At 39.3% G+C, this 8,520-nt stretch overlaps 1 protein-coding gene across 1 annotated transcript in view; it reads right to left on the reverse strand.

The window, feature by feature from the left end:
- Positions 1-8,520, reverse strand: part of NBAS (NBAS subunit of NRZ tethering complex) — a 357,350-nt gene that overhangs the window by 43,280 nt on the left and 305,550 nt on the right. The window lies entirely within an intron of this gene.

Below are 8,520 nucleotides of genomic sequence, written 5' to 3' on the forward strand. Positions count from 1 at the left end.
CACGAACCCATGTCCCCTGCATCGGCAGGCGGACTCTCAACCACTGCGCCACCAGGGAAGCCCGAAGACTCTCTTTTTTATTGAATTGAATTGACAACTAGCTCAATGGGCAAAATTAAAGATTTTCAAATCAAACAGTTTTCATAACAACACTGCTTTAGAGTGATAACTGTTTCTATTGATAATAGTTCACATAGGAGGGTGCTAGAGTCTTGGATAACCAGGTAGGCATCTGGAAAAAATCTTTGATTGAAATATTATTATTTTAGTCTTGGCAAACAAAAGAACCCTTGTAATACAATTTTCATGAATGGCTTATCTCATCAACTAGTTAATAACTTTGAATTCAAAGAAAAAGAAAAAAGTATGGTTTATTTCTACTAATGATACTAATAGTGCCAGGCATCATTCAGTAATTTTATATAAACTATTACTAGTTGACAATAGCTATACAAAGTAAATAGATTTACTTTGTAAATATTTTATTGAAAAACTTTTCAGTTTTATTGAGGTATAATTGGCATATAACATTGTCTTAGTTTAAGGTGTACAACGTCATGATTTACGTATATACTGCAAAATAATTACCACAGTAAGTTCAGTTAACATCCATCACCTGATATAGTTACACACTTTTTTTTCTTGAGATGAGAACTTTTAAGATCTCTCTTAGTAACTTCCAACTATATAATATATTGTTAACTATAGTCATCATGCTGTACATGTAAATTCCATTTTATAGATGAGGAAACAGGCTTCATGGAAGTGATAGTGTATGCCCACAACAACTATACTAGTGCAGTATGACCCCAAAGTCCATGTTCTTTCTACTATTTTTCTGTGACAGAATTTAAATAAGGGGCTAGAGTATCAAATTTAATACTACTTTAAAAATAAAATATGAATGTGTGATTATTAAAGAACTGGGAGGTCTAAAAGGATTTGTCGAAGGGGACAGTTGTACAACTTTCTATCCAGTACTAGAATCTTTTCACTTATAATCCCAAATGGACCACCTTAGGAAAACAACTTATTTGATGACGATGTCGATGAATTACTACTATCGATGACTGTTAAGAGGTCACTCATACAGAAGCCTCACTTCCACAAGGCCCTAGAGATCCAGGCTAAAGCACTGAATTATACAGATTCTTTTATAACCAGATCCTTAGGCTTTCACCAATAAATCACCTACATCAAGTTCCAAATTCCATGAACTAACAAGACCACATAAAATTTTTTTTAAAACTTCTGAGAATAGGGGCTTCCCTGGTGGCGCAGTTAAGGACATTGGTCTTAACATCGTGTGGAATGGGAATGATGGAGGGTTTCTGAGCAGTGAAATATCATAGTCATATTAGTGCTTAGAGAGGTGTGCAGGCCGGGGCATGCTCAGGCCCTTTTGGTGAGGCCTACACTGGTCAAATTAAGTGTAATTCAAGAGAAAAGAAGATTAAAGTACATTTTGGGCTTTGAGTCCAAGCCAATTTCACATAATAAGAAGCTGATATTTTTGACCCTGTCACCCAAGTGCCAAGAGGGGAGCAGGTAGGATGAGCTAGAATGGGAAGAAGCTGGAGTCATGAAGACCAGAAGGAAGTTACAAAAATAATGCAAGACCTGCATACAGTGGACAAGAATGAAAACTGTTAATAACTACGAAAGCTTACTATGTGCCATGAATTACATCACTTCATCATCACTATCTTTTTCATGTATTCTGTTATCATCTCCAGTTTGTAGATAAGGAAGCAACCAAAGAGACGTTTAATAACTTGTCCACAGTCATACAGTAAGTCGTGGAGCCAATATTTGAACTTGGACTATGTTACTGCCTTGTCAATCACTATGCAATGCTACTGAAGCAAATGGGGGCAAATTCCAGAACACTGTGGCAGTAGATTAAAATTATTCAGGTACTGATGTGATACAGAGAGGTTATTATCATAGCGTTTTCCAAGTCATTAGATTTAGATTCCTTTTACCTAACAACTTGCTGTGCAGTTGATAACATTGGACATTTTGGAAAAAACTGCTCTAAGTTTTGGTTGATAGTTCAAATACATAATAAAATTACAAAAACTCATTCCTAAAACAGAAACATTGTGTTCTAGAAGCACTATGTTATAGATGAGCTTGGCTTATACTGTGAACATTTGTGCTCAATAAGACTGCACAGAAATGAAAGGCAGCTCTGTAGGAAAAGCTGTCCAGGAAATCGACTAGACAGTATCTCCTAAAGTTTTTAGCTGCAAAATAGTTTACATTTTAATTTTAATTTGAGTTTTTAAAATTTGTAGTCTTTCTTATCATTCGGCAAATACACACACACACATATACAGAGGCAGAGAAAGAAAAACAGAATGTTAGAATTGTGATAGAATGTTAACAATTGGTGAATCAAGGGGAAGAGAATATAGTCATTATTTTTCAATCTTTGCAACTTTTCTGTGGGTTTGAAATTTTTCAAGATAAGCAGGTGGGTAAAAAATAACCAATTGCGACTTTCTTTTTTAAATAAATAAATTTATTTATTTATTTATTTTTGGCTGCGTTGGGTCTTCGTTGCTGCGTGTGGGCTTTCTCTACTTGTGGCGAGCGGGGGCTACTCTTAGCTGTGGTGCACAGGTTTCTCATTGCGGTGGCTTCTGTTGTTGCAGAGCACGGGCTCTAGGCTCACGGGCTTCAGTAGCTGTGGCACACAGGCTCACTAATTGGCACACGGGCTTAGTTGCTCCGCGGCATGTGGGATCTTCCCAGACCAGGGCTCGAGCCTGTGTCTCCTGAATTGGCAGGCGGATTCTTAACCACTGTGCCACCAGGGAAGCCCCCAATTACGACTTTTACAATGTAAAAAAAAAAAACCAGAATGGGAAGGAAAATGATTCTATTTTTATAGCATTTTATGGAGGCAAGGAGAGGGTTTAATGAGCTTAGGAATAAAAAGAGAATATGATTTCAAAACGTTTTTACCTTATTATAAAAGAGATATACAAATGATTTTTAAAAGATATAAAATAGGTAATAGAGAAAAATATCTCAGTTTCATTGCAAATACACAGACATTTGCTTCTACCTCTTTCCCTATAATGAGGATTTCTGTGGTGGGGGAGGTTATTGTACTACACAGGGTAATTCAATACACTATTTTTTTAAAAAAATTAACTGGTAAAGGAAACACACACACATTCACACAATCAGTTTTGGACCAAAAGATAAGGAGTCTTCTGAAATATACGAGTGGTTCTATTAACAGAAAAGAACAACAGCAGCAACAATGACAACAAAACTAGGTTCACTGAATGATTAATTTGAGAATACGATGTTCTACTAGGTAAGTAAGGTAGTATAAGAGGATATTCACAAAACTACAAAGGAACGGAAAAGAAATGCCAACTAAACAAAGGCAATTATTGAATCAAAGAAAAAAGACAGATCCTGAGAATATTAATAAGCTGATCCTTCGTATAAGAGTTTGCAGATTCTGCATGGCATAAACGTATGAAGATAACCCAACCGTGAACTTAAATGATTATGGTCTATTAAAAAAGACAGTAAATATGAAAAGCACTTTATATATCATGATGCACTACACAAAATAAAATTACTGTTCTCATTTGAGAATGGGAGAAGGAAAGACTGCATTCAAACAAGACAAACATAGACCTTTGTGATTTCTTGTAAATATAAATGTCATAGAATTGGAATGCCTGAAGGGAACAGAAGGTCACTTTGTCCAATCTTCTAGATTGAAGTTATAAACCAGCGGCCAGCGTTTTGTATTGGCTTACGCAGTATATACCAATGTTTCAAAATTTAACACAATGAAGATTTACCAGCTCTTCTTTTTTCTCCCACTTTATTGAGATATAATTGACATACAGCACTGTATAAGTTTAAGGTGTAGAGCATAATGATTTGACTTACATATATTGTGAAGATTACCATAGTAAGTTTAGTGAACATCCATCATCTCATATAGATACAAAAAGGAAAAAGAAAAAAATGGTTTTATTCTTGTGATGAGATCTCTTAGGATCCACTCTTAACAACGTAGCTCTCCTTTAAATGCTGGAAGATAAGGACTCACTGGCAGCTGCTTCCCTTAGATAAGGCCTCCTGAGCTCTCAAGTACCCCTCAGCCTCCACACTTCCTACCTTCCTACCTTCAGGGCTTCCTACTTAAGCCCCGTCCACCTTGCTCATTTCCATTACCTGCCTGGCCTCAGTGGGAAATGAGTTTGCAAACTCATCTGTAACATGCTAGGCTAGATAGAGAGAGAAGGACAGGCAGGTGGGTGGGCCCAGGGTGGAAAGCATGTAAATGTGAGTGAGCGAACAGTGAGAGACATAAGTGCTCATAGTCTAGGTAGGTCCCTGAACTCAGTTAAGGAACCGATCCACACACGGCGCACATTTTCCTCACTACACATGGAACTGGGTGGAGCAGACATTTCCCAGGACAATGTCTTCTATTCATCAGCTCCCGTGAAACAACTGGGGCACCTGACAAAGAGTAAAAGGGAACTGAAAACGAATGCATAACGTGTTAATGGCATTGCAGTAGTATAAAAACGGTGATTTTTTTCAAATAATTATCATGATCAAGTTATATTAAAAGACAAATTCCTACAAAGGCAATAATTTTGGTGTGTGCAGAAATCCAATCTCAAATCTTAACTTTTGGTAAATAAATACTAACAACGTCTTTGTGGCTGCTCTCAAATGTATGCCAATCAGAAGATCTTCTTGAGGTTCATTCATCAATAGAAACATGGACACATCTCACTGTAATGCGGCAGAAACGGCAGCTGTGAAGTCATAAATACGGCCTTAGGTGGCCCCAAGGAACACTGCAGTGGTAGAGTGGATCCACCCTCCTGGTCAGTGACCATGGTTTTCAGCAGGGTTCATATCACAGAACAGAGGGCTCGTGCACTAGGGGTACTTGGAGATCATCTGATGATTCACTTTGCCTCACGGAGCGGGAAGAGTTAGAAGAAACTGGATTCAAGTGGCTCTAGTGGGCTTTCTTTTTCTTTTTTTTGGGGGGGGGGCGGGGTCTTTTGTGTGTTTTAAAAATAATGTGAAGTCCCTAGGTAACTCCAAAGAGCTCAGTGAAGCCTGAATGATCTGACACTGTTCAATATACACGAAGCTTTAAGACAGCTGAAGCTGCTACTGTGATTAAGCAGCAATTTAAACAAACAAAGACTCCTAAAATACTCAATAGTTTTGAAGGAAATCTTTCTCCCTCTTTGAATGGTGCACAGAGGAATTCCTCATTAATTATCTGTTTTCTGAGTGGATTTATTTCTATACATCCTTTTGAGAATCACTAATATACTGGTTCACACTTGTGGGTCATTTCTGTTAGGAAATTTTTAAAAGGTATATGAAGGCAGGGAGTAGAAAAGGAAATAAGGCCAAGGCAGAGAGAAGGAGGTGGAAGAGGCAAGAAAATGGAGGAAAGTAATGCCTTAAGACCTTGCAAAGTTCAGTCCACGGACTAAGGGGCACTTGGGAGCTGGTTGGAAACGCAGAATCTCAGGTGCTACCTACACCTATCCAAGTAAAATCTGTATTTTAATAAGATCCCTGGGCAGTTCCTAAGCAGAATGACGTTTGAGAAGCACTGCCTTCACAGTCCATTGCAGGCTCTTCAATGTCAGAAAAAGATGAGATACGGTAAGAGAAATTCACAACATGTCTTTATCTGGGCGACCCCAGACAACCTACAAAACCTGTCTGACCTTCATTTCCTCATCTGTAAAATGGAGATGACAATATTAGTAATATGATAGGGTGGTTCTGAGGACTGAGTGAGGTGTTAAATAAGTAATGGATGTTCAGTAGATTTTTGCTTTTAAACCGCATCAAGGTATTTTCTTAGTTCCTGGTTTAACGGGTATATTATTTTAGAACATTATAATTTTAGCTTTTGAATTTCTTGAAACTTTTTTTTCCCTAGGCAAACTAATAAACTAATCCTTAACACAAACTAGAAATTTAAAATATACTCTCAAAATATGAAGTTGCAGATATACATAAATACAGGCACACCTCACCTTATTACACTTCACTTTATTGCACTTTAGACACTGTCTTTTTATTAACAAATTGGTGGCCACCCTGCATTGAGCAAGTCTACTGATGCCATTTTTCCAAAAGCATTTGCTCAATTCATGTCTCTGTATCACATTTTGGTAATTCTCACAATATTTGAAACTTTTTCATTATTATTATATCTGTTACGGTGATCTGTGATCAGTGATCTTTGATGTTCCCATTGTAATTGTTTTGGCATTTTTTAGCAATAAAGTATGTTTTAATTAAGGTATGCAGAATTTTTTTTAGACATTATGCTTTTGTACAATTAATAGACAACAGTACAGTATAAACATAACTTTTATATACACTGAAAAACCAAAAAAATTTGTGTGACTTGATTTATTGTGATATTCACTTTATTGTGGTGGTCTGGAACCAAACTCTCAATATCCCTGAGGTACATCTGTAATGGGAGAAAACATAACACGCTCATAAAATAAACTTAATAGGCACAAGCCTCTGAATAATTATCGTACTCTCCTCTTTAATTGTAGATGTTATAAAAGGTTTTTGTCAGAAACAGACTCACAGACATAGAGGACAGACTAGTGGTTCCCACGTGGGAGTGGGGTAGGGGAGGGATGGACTGGGAGTTTGGGATTAGCAGACGCAAACTAGTATATATAGGATGGATAAACAACAAGGTCCTACTGTAGAGCACAGGGAACTATATTCAATATCCTGTAATAAACCATAATGGAAAAGAATATGAAAAAGAATATATATATATATATATATATATAACTGAATCACTTTGCTGTACACCAGAAACACAACATTGTAAATTCATTATACTTCAATAAGATACATTTCTTTTTAAAAAAAAAAAAGGTTTTTGACAGAACAGAGCCTGCGTTTCGGCACAGCTGGCACTCCTGGCTCGGGGTCTCTCCCCTCCACTGCCACGGAGCTGCCCTGGAGCCCCAGGGGGAGGGTGGCCTCACTGGGGCTGCCAGCTCTGGAGGGGCCCCACCGGCCAAAGCTGCGACCGTCCTCGGGACCGCGGGCCAGCTCCCTGAAACCTGGACCTCGAAGGCCACCTTCATTCACGCTAAGAAAGGATTTTTCCGTTTGGAAGTCAACATGTCGGGGTAGAGGCGCCGCCCCGAGGGCACTCTCAGGAGGCCTACCGGCTCCCGGGCCCACCAGGAGAGAGCAGCTTCAGCAGCGCCGGAGGAGGGCGGGGAGAGAAGCATGTGAATGAGCTCCGGAGTCTGAGGGCAGCAGTTTTCTGAAGAAGCAGGATGCTGATCTAGACGTGGAAAAAGACCAGTCCAGCAGCTGTATTAGAACACATGTGGTATATATGAAGTTTGTGATCCGTGGGGGAAATTTTGCCAGGTGGCTGACAAGGTCTTGGTGCTCCGGCCGGGTGTCAGGCCTCAGCCTCTGAGGAGGGAGAGCCAAATTCAGGACACTGGACCACCAGAGACCACCCGGCCCCACGTAATATCAATCGGCTAGAGTTCTCCCAGAGATCTCTGTCTCAACGCTAAGACCCGGCTCCACCCAACAGCCAGCAAACTCCAGGGCTGGACACCCCATCCCAAACAACTAGCAAGACAGGAACACAACCCCACCCATTAGCAGAGAGGCTGCCTAAAATCATACGAAGTTCACCCCGTAACACACCACCAGACGCAGCCCTGCCCACCAGAAAGGCAAGATCCAGCCCCACCCACCAGAACACAGGCACCAGTCCCCTCCACCAGGAAGCCTACAAAAGCCACTGAACCAACCTCACCGACTGTGGGCAGACACCAAAAACAACGGAAACTACGAACCTGCAGCCTTCGGAAAGGAGACCCCAAACACAGTAAGTTAAACAAAATGAGAAGACAGAGAAATATGCAGCAGATGAAGGAGCAAGGCAAAAACCCACCGGACCAAACAAATGAAGAGGAAATAGGCAGCCTACCTGAAAAAGAATACAGAGTAATGATAGTAAAGATGAACCAAAAATCTTAGAAATAGAATGTAGAAAATAAAAGAAACGTTTAACAAGGACCGAGAAGAACTAAAGAGCAAACAAACAATGAGAACAACATAATAAATGAAATTTAAAATCTCTAGAAGGAATCAATAGCAGAATAACTGAGGCACAAGAACGGATAAGTGACCTGGAAGATAAAATAGAAGAAATAACTACTGCAGAGCAGAATAAAGAAAAGAGAATGAAAAGAATTGAGGACAGTCTCAGAGACCTCTGGGACAACATTAAACGTACCAACATTCGAATTATAGGGGTCCCAGAAGAAGAAGAGAAAAAGAAAGGTTCTGAGAAAATATTTGAAGAGATTATAATTGAAAACTTCCTTAACATGGGAAAGGAAATAGTCAAGCCCAGGAAGAGCAGAGAAGTCCCACACAGGATAAATCCAAGGAGAAACACACCAAGACACATATTAA

Source organism: Physeter macrocephalus, chromosome 12, assembly GCF_002837175.3.
Source record: "Physeter macrocephalus isolate SW-GA chromosome 12, ASM283717v5, whole genome shotgun sequence".
Lineage (NCBI taxonomy): Eukaryota > Metazoa > Chordata > Mammalia > Artiodactyla > Physeteridae > Physeter > Physeter macrocephalus.